Source organism: Aphelocoma coerulescens, chromosome 1 (genome assembly GCF_041296385.1).
Source record: "Aphelocoma coerulescens isolate FSJ_1873_10779 chromosome 1, UR_Acoe_1.0, whole genome shotgun sequence".
NCBI lineage: Eukaryota > Metazoa > Chordata > Aves > Passeriformes > Corvidae > Aphelocoma > Aphelocoma coerulescens.
Window position 1 is genome coordinate 53,955,663 of NC_091013.1, and position 13,947 is coordinate 53,969,609.

The following is a 13,947-nucleotide window of genomic DNA, read 5'->3' on the forward strand; positions in this document are numbered from 1 at the left end:
TGACATTAAATTATATTGGAAACTCATACCAGCCATCTTAAAATCCCTCTTAATACATAAAAGTGAAATGAGCTTATTTTATTTGGTTCTTTATATAATAAAAAAGGTAATTCAGTTGTATACAGGATATTTTATTTTTATTTCCACTACTGAAATTTCTATTATTCCATTGCCTGCAAAAAAAAGTGAATTAAAAATATACAGAAACAAGAGCAGAAACTATAGTTTTATACTTGTACATATACTTAGAATATTATCTGCTGCAGCTGTGAATGCCAAATCTTTTTACAATTTTGAGAAGCAGAGAATGTTACTCTTTTTTTTTCTAAATAAAAAGTACATTTTCTAATGTGCTTGAAAAAAAAATTGGTCATTGAAGCATGTAAAATTGCCATCATTTCCCAAGAGTTCTTTATTAAAAGAGAGGAAGAGTCTTTGAATCTCTGATAAGACTCTTTTGTGAGTGAAAGATCCGTATAATACATACCAAAAAATCCCACTGTGACTATATATGCATCTTCCATATGCGCACTGTGTGACTCACAATTGTAAACCTACAGGCTCTATATCATTAGTAGAAAGAAAAACAAGACATTTGGAAATAAGTTGGAACTCATTCGGAATGGTGGAGTATACTTGTTTGGGAAAAAGTGAAAGAACAGGCTAGATAGTATTAAGGAAGGATGCTGGCAGAATGAGGGAAGAACTGGAAAAAGAAAATAATTATCAGCTTAAATGAAAAAGCAAAAGTCTTTTTACCCCATTCTCCTCTAATTAAGTATGACTCATGAATCAATACGTGGACCATAATCATGGAAATAGTTTAATTTCATCATTCAGTCAACATAGATCACAAGAATTTTATAAAGGAGAAATTGTTGATCGGGTATGGGAGAAATAATTTCCTGGGTTTGAGGGAATATACATAAAAATTCACATTTCTTATTAACTTTGTGCTCACTGAGAGGAAAATATCTGAACTACCAGTGCAAAGAGATTTTTCTCCTATTTTCTCATAAAGTCTTTGTCTTTGTTCTTTACATTTACCTCTTTCCCTTTTTTTAAAACCCATTATTTTTTCTTGATTTTTCACATTTGTAATGTAAACTTCTCAAGTGTTTAAACACTTCAGTCAAAATATTCTAAAAGAAATTTGATCATTGGCCATGGGCTAAGGCATGTTCTCCTGATGAACCCTGTCTCTTTGCTGCTGAAGAATTTAAATAGCTAAACCATCATCCACCTTTACTTTTCTCAATAATTAACAACATAATAATGCATCTCAACATTTTACATACTTTTTCTTTATTTATTTATCTTACTGTGTTTTGTTGTATTTTACCTTTTTTTTTTATGCTGGTAATATTTTTATCCCTTTTCTTGAAAAGTACAATGATTTGAATTTCAGTTCCTACTTACTTATTCATGTTTTCACTGGATTCCCATTAAAACTTGACATTAAGAAATGAAGTCAATCATCAATACTGAAGACAAGTTTACAAAATTCTCAAAATGACATAGAAAAATATATTCTAACTTGCTAAATATAACAGCAATAGAAGGAACAATTTTACTGTTTGATATATCTCCATTATATGTATGATTTTAAATATATGAAGTTAGGGCATGGGTCAGCTTAATTCTAATTTACAACCTGCAGTGATTTGCTTTTAATTTTGAGAAGGATAGACCCGATTCTTAACTTTCAGCGTGAAATTAAATCTTTATCTGAATGTCCTACTATATCGTGGGAATCCTAGGACCTAAGAGTGCTTCCAAATTCCTCCTGGTATAAGCATCTTTACTTTTAGTGTTTTGTGACTTGCACAAAATTGCAATTGTTCTAACACAGCCAAAACATGAATTTGTTTCCAAGCCTTAGGCTAAGGCTTTATCTACACAAGTTTAATTTAAATATATTAATTAGTATTTTAATCGTTAACAATTTATTTATTTGCATAGGGTCATAGACAAAACATATATCTGATTTATAGGTTATAGTGCATTACAGAAACTGATCATTTAGATACTGAAGGACTGAAATTAATTCATGAGGTTAATTCAGTATTACTGAAATTAATATTGTAAATGTGGTGATATTTTAAGAAAAGAACTGCGAGGATCATCTCCATTGTACCAGACTTTTCTAATTTTTATGTGTATATATGTGTGTGTGTATATGTGTGTCTGTGTGTATATGTGTGTGTGTAATTATGTACATACATATTCATGCACATTATTTAGTTGTTCTTCTGTTTTCATAAAATTATCTTATTTCATACTGATGTTATTTTTCCAAGCAACTGAGGCACAAACATACTATCTAATCAAAAACAAGGTAAGAATAAATCAAGAACTGAGAACAAATATTTATTCTGTTATCTTTCCTTCAGTTTAGTAAGGGGGCCTCATCAGCACAATCAGAAGATATTTATTTATAAACATTTAGTCTAGGAGTGCAACTGATTAACTAAGGCAGTTTTTGCTAGCCATTCACAGATTTACATAACAATTAGGAACAATAAGAAGGTGTATTCTTAAGGATCTATGAAAATAATCACTGACTAGTTATATAAAAAATTCTTGTACTGTAAATATGTTAAACTCCTTATTCTGATTAGCTATAATAGCACATTCTCTTCCAAGTTTTTTCTACTGAAAATTTCCAAGCTATTTATTACTAAAAAGACACCAGCTTTTTTCTTCAGTCTCCCAAGCTCAAAAAGAAAATTGTGAAGATCTAAAGAGAATTAGAAAAACATGGCACAGAGAAAACAACATTGTGAAGTCATGTAAAAAAAACCCCCAACCCATGGAAAATCCTTTATTCTCATTCCTTTTCTTAATCCAAATCTGTTTCCTCTGTTAGAACATTTCGACACAAATATTTTCCTCACTTTGCTACATTTCTAATGAGAAAGGATGCATTGAGTAATTCTGATAAGAGTACCTTTGCTCAATTTCTTACATGAAAGGGGTTGATGTAAGAGAGAACAAAGAACCCAAACAGACACACATAAAGGATGCAGAGGAGAAAACAGGAAAGGAAAGGTTTACCAAAGGCACAATCTTTTAACTTTAATCATGCAGGGTCAGATTTTGTGCATGATAATTGCAGGGGAAAAAGTTTAATGTAATTCTGAAAGATAGAGCAATATATGTTAAAGTCAGAAGGAATCCACATAGAAAGACCACAAATTCTGTGGGATGAGAGTATTCCTCAAGAAGAAAACAACACAGAGGAATAAGGAAAGATAGTGTGTATTAACCTTAGCTGGCCACCAGATACTCACCAAGCTGCTCTATCACTCCCCTTCCTCAGCATTACAGGGGAGAAAAGATTAAAATCTTGTAGGATAAGATAAAGGCAATTTCATGATGAAAAGCAAAGACTCTGTGGAAGTAAAGCAAAACAGAACAAAAATATTTATTCTTTACTTCCCATCAGCAGTTGATGTCCAGAGACTTCCGGAGAAGTAGGGTCTCAGTACACATCACAGTTACTTCAGAAGACAAACACCCTAATAATGAATGCCCCCTCCCCTCACTCCTCCTTTCCTTTATCTCTTATTGCTGAGCATGGTGTCAAATGATAGTGCTCAATTTGGTAGTGTCAGACTTACAGTGGGACTTAATGATCTTCAGGGTCTTTTCCAGTGACTAACTGGACTAAATGATTCTATGATCTGGAATATCCCTTTGGTCTGTTGGGGTCAACTGTCCCAGCTATGTCATCTTAAAATCTCTTGACCACTTCCAGCCTACTCCACTTGGCACTGGGTGCTGGAGAGATTGGTTAGAGAAACAGCCATGATGTGCAGGCACTGCTGAGCCATACCCAGAACACTGGTGTATTATCGATACAAAATTAAATTTTGTATTGATACAAATTAATTATTTAATTACAAATAAATACAAATTAACAATTCTAGATATAAATATTCTCTTTGAATAGTTCCCTTTGGATGTGGACAGCTCTTAAAGGATTGTATTACGAGAATGGATTTAATTTTGAAAATTACATTATTTGTAATTTGTGATTCTGCCTCATATTACCATCAAATGTGCATTTCAGTATTTCACTTTCATAACAAAAACATCTTTATCCTTTACTGATATCTTCTTGTGAGAAGCGTTTTGGTTGCCCATATCCTCAAAATAAGTCAGTGTCAGGCACAACACATTTTGTTCTTTGAGGAGACATGTCTGTTCTGTGTATAACTCTTGATCACATGGTTCTATCCTTGCAACCTGTCATAGATTTAGTTTTACAACTTATAGCTGAAGACTTCTGTTAGAAGTTTTCTACAAAGTAAACAGAAATTCTTATGGACAGTTAGAAAATCTCATATGAATTCTTTGAACTTTATCTTACAAGAGAAAGAATACCAGAAATAAAAGCCAGGTAGGGGGAAGTGTCTACTAAATTTGCATAAATGCATGTAGACAAATCTACAACTGATTTAATGTGAAAGACATCAGCAACTACTGGAACAGTAACTTGAACATTAATTTAACAGACTGAATTAATTCCAGAAGGAAATATAAGCAATTGTAACTTATAGAACTCAAGTTTATAACAACTTACATTATAAGAATGAATTATCTGTTTTTTTACAAATAACAGCTTTTCCAATGGATTATGAACTCCCCACCTTGTATGTTTAACCTTTTGTGGTATTATTATAATCCAGAACATAAAGACCTTCTGGGTCACATTATTACCATGTTTTGTGTATTATTTCAACTGTCAAATTAAAAAGCATAATTTAAATAAAAGTCACAAAAATAGTTATGTAAATGTGTTCTGAAAATAAAAAAAATTCCCTTGAAAAATCTAAAGCCGAAACATTTTTTAGGCACCTTTGCCTCATGCTCTTAAAAGTGCTGCTTTCAAAAATGTTGAGATAATAAAATCACAGCATATTTTTAAGCTTGTTACTATAAATGTACTTTTTATATTAACTGTGCTGGGGAAGGGGGAGTCAAAACACTAAGATCCTCAAGAGGACAGACACATAAAAAGATAATTTCATTTAAAAACATAACTCTGTTCCAATGTGAAACTGAAATCTTACAGACTCTTTCTCTAAGTGATCTTAGCACTTACTAGCCTTGCAATTTAAAACAAATTTTAAGTCTAAATTATGTGCATGTGGAACTGAATCCATCTGGAAATACTTTAGATGACAGGAAGCAACTTGACTGTGTCTCATTTATGAGTTTTTCACCAAGAAATAAAGGAAGAATAGGTGTGGAATATTAGGCAGTTTCTGGATAGTATCGTGTACATAAAATGTTTTGCTGAATTAAATGGATTCACCATGATTCTTGAGAGTATTTCAAGAAAAAGTTTTGAATTTTAGCTCAGTTTTTGTGTAGTAAATAAACCTGATTTCTGCAAAATTATTTCTGAAATATTAACTGTACTGCACTTAAATTTCCATTGATAAATCTTGTTGGGAATGATTAATATATGCATACGAGCATGACAGCCATAATTTCCTTCCAACTAGTGAACTAAAACTGAACAGTGATTTCTCTGACATTTGATGTGGTGCTGTTGCTAAGGCATAAATGACATTGAGCAATACTGAAGAGTTGTCATTTTGGTGTTTACCTATAGCTCAGAGCACTTAAATATTTATTTTCCTTGCAAGGCCAAATTGCTTCCCCTTTTACAAATACGCAGAAACAGATCAGATTTTATATGGAAACCAAAATAACAATAATGATTCTGGACTTCTTTTACTTAAATTAGTTACTGTGCTGCAATCCAAAAAAAAAAAAAAAAAGCAAGCTAAAAGTATTTTAATGTAAAGGGGTGCTTTCAAAAACAATGTTCATCTTATCCTTGCTACTTTATATAATCAACATATTTCAAGCTGTGCACAATTAAATTTGCATTTCTCCCTGGTTTAGAAACAAAGGACTTCAAACTGCACAATTTGTGATTTTATTCAATATATTGAAATAAAATAATTGATACTACTTCTCTTCCATGAACTTCCAGTTTTTTTATGAAATATAAAAGTTTCTATGTTTTTTTCTCTGACAAAACCCAGGGGCTTCAAAAATATGTCTTAAAAAAAGGAGCAGATAATCTATTTCTGGATAAAGAATTTGCTGATTAAAAGCAATCCCAAATAAAAATATATGAGAATGTTTTGATTGGACTCCCAAACTTGAACTGAATCCAGATTTAATACAAAGTGAAACAATTGGTCAAGGAAATGTGGCTGAATTCAACAAGTCTTTATATATATTACTCAAGGAGTTAACAGGAACCATAGTTATAGAATCATAAACCATAGAATCAAAGAGTGATAGATTAATGGAATCATGGAATGGTTTGGATTGGAAGGAGATTTTAAAGATCATCTAGTCTAACCACTCAGCCTTAGTAAGGGAAATATTGCAATAGATCAGATTTCTCAAAGCCACATTCAACCTGACCTTGAAAACTTCCAGCGAAGGGGCATCCACAATTTCTCTGGGCAGACCAGTCCAGTGTCTCACCATTCTTGTTGACAAAAAAGAAAGAAAAAAAAATTCCTCATGTCCAATTTAAATCTAATCTTTATCAGTTTGAAACCATTCCCCATTGTCCTGTCCCTACATTGTCCTGTCCTGGCCTTGTTAATAAGTCTTCCTCCATCTCTTTTAAAAGCTTCCTCTAAATACTGAATGGTGTCATTGTTTAACCCAAGCAAGCAACTAAGCATTTGCATCTCCCTAATTCTTTTACTGCCATGTCCGAAACTATACCATTCCATGCTTATCCTCCTGTGATATCTCAATGTAGGATAGGAAAAAGCAGAAGAAAGTTATCAGGGCAGATAAGTAATCTCTTCCCATTTATAGTCATATCTGTATTCATTATTTACTAACAGAAACCTGTCCCCACTGACATAATTGCTGTTTTATAGCTTGTTGTGACAATACATGGAAAAAAAGGGAAGAAAGACTGTAAGGGAATCACAGAAAGTTCTGGAAAAGGAGAGTTAAACAAAAATTATTGTAAGATTTAGTCAAACCTTAAATGAACTGGTATTAGCTTTGAGTCAATTGACACTTTAAGTGAAAGAGCTGGTGACTGCAAATAGTGAAAAAAAAGGTCTCCTGTTCTTTAAGTGTCATGATCAGGCTTTTTTGAACCGATGACAACCTTAACTCTGTGTCAGAATAAAGCTTACAGTTCAGTGATAATCCATGACAGGTGACAGATCTTGTCTGAGACACTAAAAATCTTACCTGTACTCATTACTCTTTTACTTCTGTCTACATTGTTTTCTATTTATTTCCTTTCTCTTTTTTCTCCCATTTGGCTATGGGAGAAAGCTATGAATGTAATATGCTTTTCTTCTAGGCAGCATACAAATAAGCCCACAATGTGTTAAACTCCTCTCTCTCTATTATCTATAAGCATAAATCTTAGGACAATAGTTTCTGAGTCATGGTGGAAGAATATATGATACGCTCCAAGTTTTAAAATAACAGAACTATATATTTAACATAAAAATTTTTAATTTATGACAGTGAAAAACAATGATGAAAATACAGCACCAGTTCAAAAGTATGCTTTCAACATGTTTTTCTTCCAAACATATAAACAAAAATAGGGAAAGTGACAAAGACCGAAAGACAAAAAAAAACCCAAAACCAAAATAACAAAAAAAACCCCAAAAAACAATGCTTAGGGAAATTAAGTTTTGACTGGACAGGTATAAAGTTTTTTAGAGGATAAAAAGTTTTTTAAAGTGTTATTATTCTTTACAGTTTAAAAAAAATGTTTATATTATGTCTTTTAAAGCATAAGACTCTGCCAGCACTGAGTTGTAATTGCCATTTGTACTAATCATAGTTATGCATATAATTAACATATCTCTTCTGATCTTAAGGGAAAAACATCTCTAATTTTTGAACCTGTGTATTACTTAACCACTAGACTACAGCAAGCCTTAAGGAGACATAACAGCCCATTGAGTAAACTCTTATTTATGTATTTCATGGTGGTGAATTTTAACTAATCAAGTAAAAGCCCTGCTCTTAGCTTATAATTTTTATTTCTATTTGTCTTCTGAACCATTACAATCATTTCTAATCTGGTTCAGTTACATGGCTACATAGTTGTCAAGATAAAACTCTGAAAGGAAGTTTTTCTATAGTAAGGATAAGGTTCTACAGACTGTTGGCAGCATATTATGTCTCAGTTTACTGAAATTCACAAAAGCAAAAACATGCTAGGAACAAGACTAACATCTTTTAATCATTTACAGCTAGCAGAACCCCTCCTTTAACACAAAGTGTACAGTGAAGCATTCATAGTATTTCTTCAAATCTTTTCTCCTGGTGTCTGCATCTCAGAAGAGTAAAAAGGAGAAGAGAAATATTTTATGCTAGGAAAATTACATTGCTGTATATGTTTTTTGGTTTTATTTTTCATTATAATCAATTGATAGGCCAAAGATATTCTTATTTCAAGCAACATCTAACTAAAACTCTCAGAAAGCTTAAAGAAATTAATATCTAACATCAAGATTCAGTTACTCTTCCTTCCTAATTTCCCCACAGTGAGAGCAGCAAGGTTTTGGTAGTATGGGGACTGCAGAGGTGGCTTTTGCAACAAGCTGCTAGAAAGCTTCCCCTGTGCCCAACACAGCCAGTGCCAGATGCCGCTAAGAGGGACCTGCTGCTGGCCAAGCCTGAAACCATCAGCAAGAGTGGTAGTGCCTCTGAGCTAGTACAGTTAAGAAGGGGAAAAAAACCTGCTTTGTGACAGCAGCCAGAGAGAGGAACAAGAGTATGTGAGAGAGAACAGCTCTGCAGACACCAAGGTCAGTGAAGAAGGAGGGGAGAGAAGGTGGTCCAGGTGCCAGAGCAGGGATTGCCCTGCAGCCTCTGGTAAAGACCATGCTGGAGCAGGTGGATGCCCAAAGAAGGCTTTGACCTCTCAGGCTCTCAACAGGACTGGTGGCCCTGTGGACAGAGGAGCCCACACTTTAGCAGGTTTGCTGGCAGGACCTGTGACCCTATGGAGGACCCACTCTGGAGCAGTCTGGTCCTGAAGGACTGCATGCCATGGAAGGGATCCACTCTGAAGCAGTTATTGAAGAACTGCAGCCTCTTGGAAGGACATGTTTTAGAAATTCATAGAGGACTTTTTCCCGTGGGAGGGATCCCACACTGGAGCAGGGGAAGAGTGCAAGGAGTCATCCTATCAAGAAGGAAGGAGCAGCAGAGACAATGTGTGATGAACTGACTGCAGCCCTCCTTCCCCATCCCCTTGCAATGCTGTGGGGGAGGGTATAAAGAAAATCAGGAGTGAAATTGAGCCCAAGATGAAGGGGGGGGGGGGGGGGGGGGAAGGAGCTAAGATTCAGGTTTATTTCTCATTGCCCTACTCTGATTTGATTTTAATAAATAAAATTAATTTTCCCCAAGTTTATAGTGCCTGTGATAGTAATTGCTGAGTGATTTCTACCTGTCCTTATCTCAACCCATGAGTTTTTAGTTATATTTTCTCTCTCCTGTCCAGCTGAGGAGGGAATTAATAGAGGAGCTTTGGTGGGCACCTGACCTTCAGCCAAGGTCAACCCACCACACCCTCTCTTCCAGAGTAACAGCAATAGCTGCCACTGGCATTATTTGTGTAACTTGCAGCTATGCAAAACTGCAAATGCACTACCTTTTTAAAACATACCTTCCCCATACAGATGGTTCCTGCTCAAATAAGACTTTCCATTTCTCAATCTTTTTACATTAACATGTTCTTGATGCATACTGAAAGACTTGGAAAGCTCTTTCAGTATTGTCTTCCAGGAAATAACTGCATGAAAACAACATTAAAAGGCAAAACCTCAGATGCACTTTTTTGGCTTGGTACAAACTAACATAATCTAAATGCAGAGCAGCTTTTTGTGAATACGCTATCTGACAATATACTGATCCAAATTTCTATGTCTATTTCTCTATTACCAAAGCATCAGATATAGAGTGAATACAATAGAGATCTGGGTTTTTTTCCCCCGTGCATAATATCTTTTATAATCTCTTCTTTTAGGAATGGAGAAAGCTTCCAAACAGAGCAGCTGAGGAGTTTTTCATTTAGGATAGTTGTCCCCTAGAAAAAGGCTATAGGTTTGACTGCCTGAAAATAGAAGTCCTGTCAGTCATTTCCATGTGTTTAAAAGATTTCAATAACCCATTAGAACTCAATGAAATATATAAGCCATTCAAAGCTCAGGGCCTTGAGGCGCAGTTTTTCTGAAACTGAGTTGTTCCATCTGAAGACAGGCTGTAATAATTGACATATTAGGGGCTATCTCATCTCCTCTCTCTCCTTCACAGGACACAAATATCCATCTTGCACTAAAGAGAATAAGGGGACATTTTTGTGATGGAGAGTGTAGTGATGCCACCACAGTTGCATTCAGAATTAACAACCATTTCTCAAAGGCAGATAAGCACAAGCAATGAAACCTTAGATCAAATGCAAAGAAACAATTCCCTTTAATGATAATAACTCTAAGATATGAGACAGTACAGTGTAGAGTATCAGAGAGAACAGTACAGCACACCTGAATATGAAACAGCAGCTACTGTGCTACACATGTTTTACAGACAGCTCCACTATGCTGCCAGCTAATGCACCTTCATCAGGCTTTTTACACAACCAGAAAAGCAATCATTTGTTGGTCAATCTGGATCTGTGTTCTCTGGTATTACCTTGGCGCTGTAATTTCAAGGCTCCTATTATCTTGCACTCCTGGGGACACATGCTACAGACGTGTGACTCTTTGCTCATACATTCTTATTCTAAAGGCGTTGGTGGTTCAGTATAAAAAAAGTATTTGAAAACAGAAAGAAATTGAATGCACATACAGTAATTTTTCACCAAATTGTTAGCATCTAGTTACAGAAAAGTTATTAGTATATGTTAGATTTTTTTTTTTTTTTTTAACTTTGGGCTACAACAATACGTATATATATTTATAAGGTTCTTAAGATTTAACATAAAGTGCTGCTTCTTAATGATGCAACTGATACTGACTTGCATAACAGTAACAACATAAATGAATTATGGGTTTCAGAGGAATTACTAGCAAGCAACTCTAATTAGTATAGGGACATTTACAAGGTAAATCTTTTATAAATGAGTGTGATGTAATAACTAAGATGTTAAAACATTTTCACTTATTTATCCCCTTGGGAAAGATTCAAGAGCAAAACAGAAAACACTAAAGATAATTTTCATGGAGTTTATGTGCCTGACACAAACACTGTTTACATCAAATAAGACGAATCTTCATTTAATTTATTTACTGAGGGTATTTAATAATGACAGAACTTAAAATCATTCACTCCAAAAAAAACCTCAGTTCCGTCTTCATGAGGTAGTCTTCACACAGGTATATGTTAAATTTTAACTCAAAATGAAACCCCCCAAAACCTCCCCCTCCAAAAAATTGTCATTTTGAAAGCATTAGCCCAGTCTTTCCTGACAACTTATTTAGTTCTTTCTCTTTGCTTCTTTCTGAGCAGCATGAATAAAGTTTCTTGATTTGTCATTTGTACCATGATGTTGATCAAAGTAACCTGAGTAACCAAAATGATGATTAATGACTTAATTAATTTCTTCAGAAGACAGCTATGGATGTTAAATTTTCTAAATTATTCTTTTATATAGTGTGATTTGTTTTGATTCTTTATCGTGGTTAGCTCTTTTCCACTTTCTTCTTGTTTTAGACATCACTCTATTCTTTCTAGTTATATTAATAAAAATACCTAAACATAATTGCACTAAATTCGGGGGACTCATCTTGTTCTGGATGGACATGGTTCCTGTAGCCATCTGGCCATGACCTTGTATGAGCCGATGTAAGTAATGTCTAAACCATGACATTATGGTTGAACCTTTCTTTTCATTTTCTTTCATCCCCTGTTCAAGCAAGTATAACAATATTCCCAGTAGCTATGACACACCAAGTACCACAGAATTCGTGGAATTGCATTATGTTTGAAAAAAGAGAATGTATAATTAACTTTTTATCTTGAATCAGTTTCTAAAAGACAGACATTTTTACTACGAAGACACCATCACAACTGCCTTCACTTATCCCAGTTGCTGGCAGCCTTAGCAGAAGGTCTTACAACTCAAAGAACTTAGGAATACAGCTACTTGAGAGAAGGCTTTTGGAAGAAAAAAATTGAAACTTGTTGGAATAATACTGTGAAAGAAAATCATGTATCTTCTCTCTCAGCTGAATTTACTACTTTGCTTCAAACCACTTTTAATGAGTAAGGGTTTTAACTCATTTCTATATTTCTAGTGCCTGACAAAAGATTTATCATAAACTATTTAAGAGGATAGAATTACATATTTTTAGTCCCAATTCTAATGTAAAAAAGCATATACCATCAATATGAATCAAAAGGAGGTTGTCATGGTGCTATCTTTGTATTTGTTTGACCAAAATGTTTTTCATAGAGTTAAATGAATACTAGTGAATCTGGGAATGTTGTGAAAATCTAATACACTTTTATGTGCTTCCATGGTTCACATCTGCATTCTGATCCAAGTGGGGAACTGCAGATTCCCTTCAAATGTATATTTGCAGCTACAGAACATTACTGTGAAAGCCCAGACACTGTGAAGTCTTTCTTGACACACAATATTCACTAAGTCTAAAAGCATTTGAAATGTCTCTGTTAATGGATAAACACTGCCTCTGAAGATTGAAAATGTGCTTCCTGCAGAAAGCGATATACACAGAAATAAGCACAAGATGTAGCTATGAAAACAATCCAATTTGAAAGCAATCAAGAGAAAAAAGGTTCAATATATATGACCCTCCTCTGAAAAAGAATTAGCTTTATTCAGTGTTTGTCAGCCTTTGCAGAGATGTACCAGTTTCAATGAATGATAACACCTATAAAAAAACATCTCTAGCTTTATCAAGAACATATCAAGAAAGGTGAATTAAAATGCAGTATTGAAAATTCCACATTCCACAGATCAAGATACAGTTCTGATATGGATAAGGAGCCATCCTAGTTAGTAATAAAACATAAAAAGGTTGTAAGCAAGTATAACAATATGTAGACCATTATTTTTATAAAGGTTATGTTGTGATTATAATCCCATGAAACCTATTAGTTACAAAGACCAAAAAGTTAAAAAAAAAAAAAATCAAAAAATTCCGAAATTTCAAAAATTAAATTTGCCTACATTTGATGTACATAGTGGCTTCAGATACTTAGTATCCATATCTATTTTTTTCATTTGAAATAGGAAATAGATGCTTACATTGTAACTTCAGCTTGTCCTTCCAATTTACGTTCATTATGTATCTGCTCCTTAAACTATTTTTTTTCAGCAATATTTCTTGTATTTCAGAATTCATGCAAATTGAAGTTTGCACTTTAAAATGACAACCATTGTGGTCACAAACATCTGTAGAGAGAGAGAATAACATATTTGACATATCTCTCACAACAACGTATCTAGCATGTCACTGATAGATCTAACACTGCAAAAGAAATAAGAATTGTACACTACAGGCACACATCATGTAGATAGCCTAGTCAAGAGCAGACTTACCAAAACAGAGAAAGAAAGCTGCTTGATTTAACATTTGCACGTCTTGGATAGTTATTTTGACAATCTTAATATACCCTCTCTATCCACCAATGATCACAGCAGACAGTAAGCAGATTAGAAAGACCCGAGAGAAGGAAAACAGTGATGTACTTACATTTGTGTTATACAAGAAACATACACATTCAGAGTTATTTAACGTTCTGTAGGATACTTGACAATGAGGCAACACCCTGAATACCTTCTATTCCATTTCTATTTCACTTCTCTAACTCTTAACACAAGGCAAAGACATATCAGGGACTGATGAAAAGTTGCAACTTTGAATGTGCCAGCATGTAACACCT

The 13,947-nt window shown here is 34.1% G+C and overlaps 1 long non-coding RNA gene across 2 annotated transcripts; it reads right to left on the reverse strand.

The window, feature by feature from the left end:
- Positions 1–10,516: 10,516 nt before the first annotated feature.
- On the reverse strand, positions 10,517–13,729 carry LOC138118682 (uncharacterized). Of its 2 annotated transcripts, none has more exons than XR_011155254.1 (3): positions 13,604–13,729; positions 13,310–13,456; positions 10,517–11,598 (listed from the first exon to the last, which is right to left on the reverse strand). It is a non-coding gene; the product is annotated as an uncharacterized lncRNA (long non-coding RNA). The 2 variants fall into 2 exon arrangements; XR_011155253.1 differs by having other exon boundaries at positions 13,232–13,456.
- Positions 13,730–13,947: the final 218 nt, after the last annotated feature.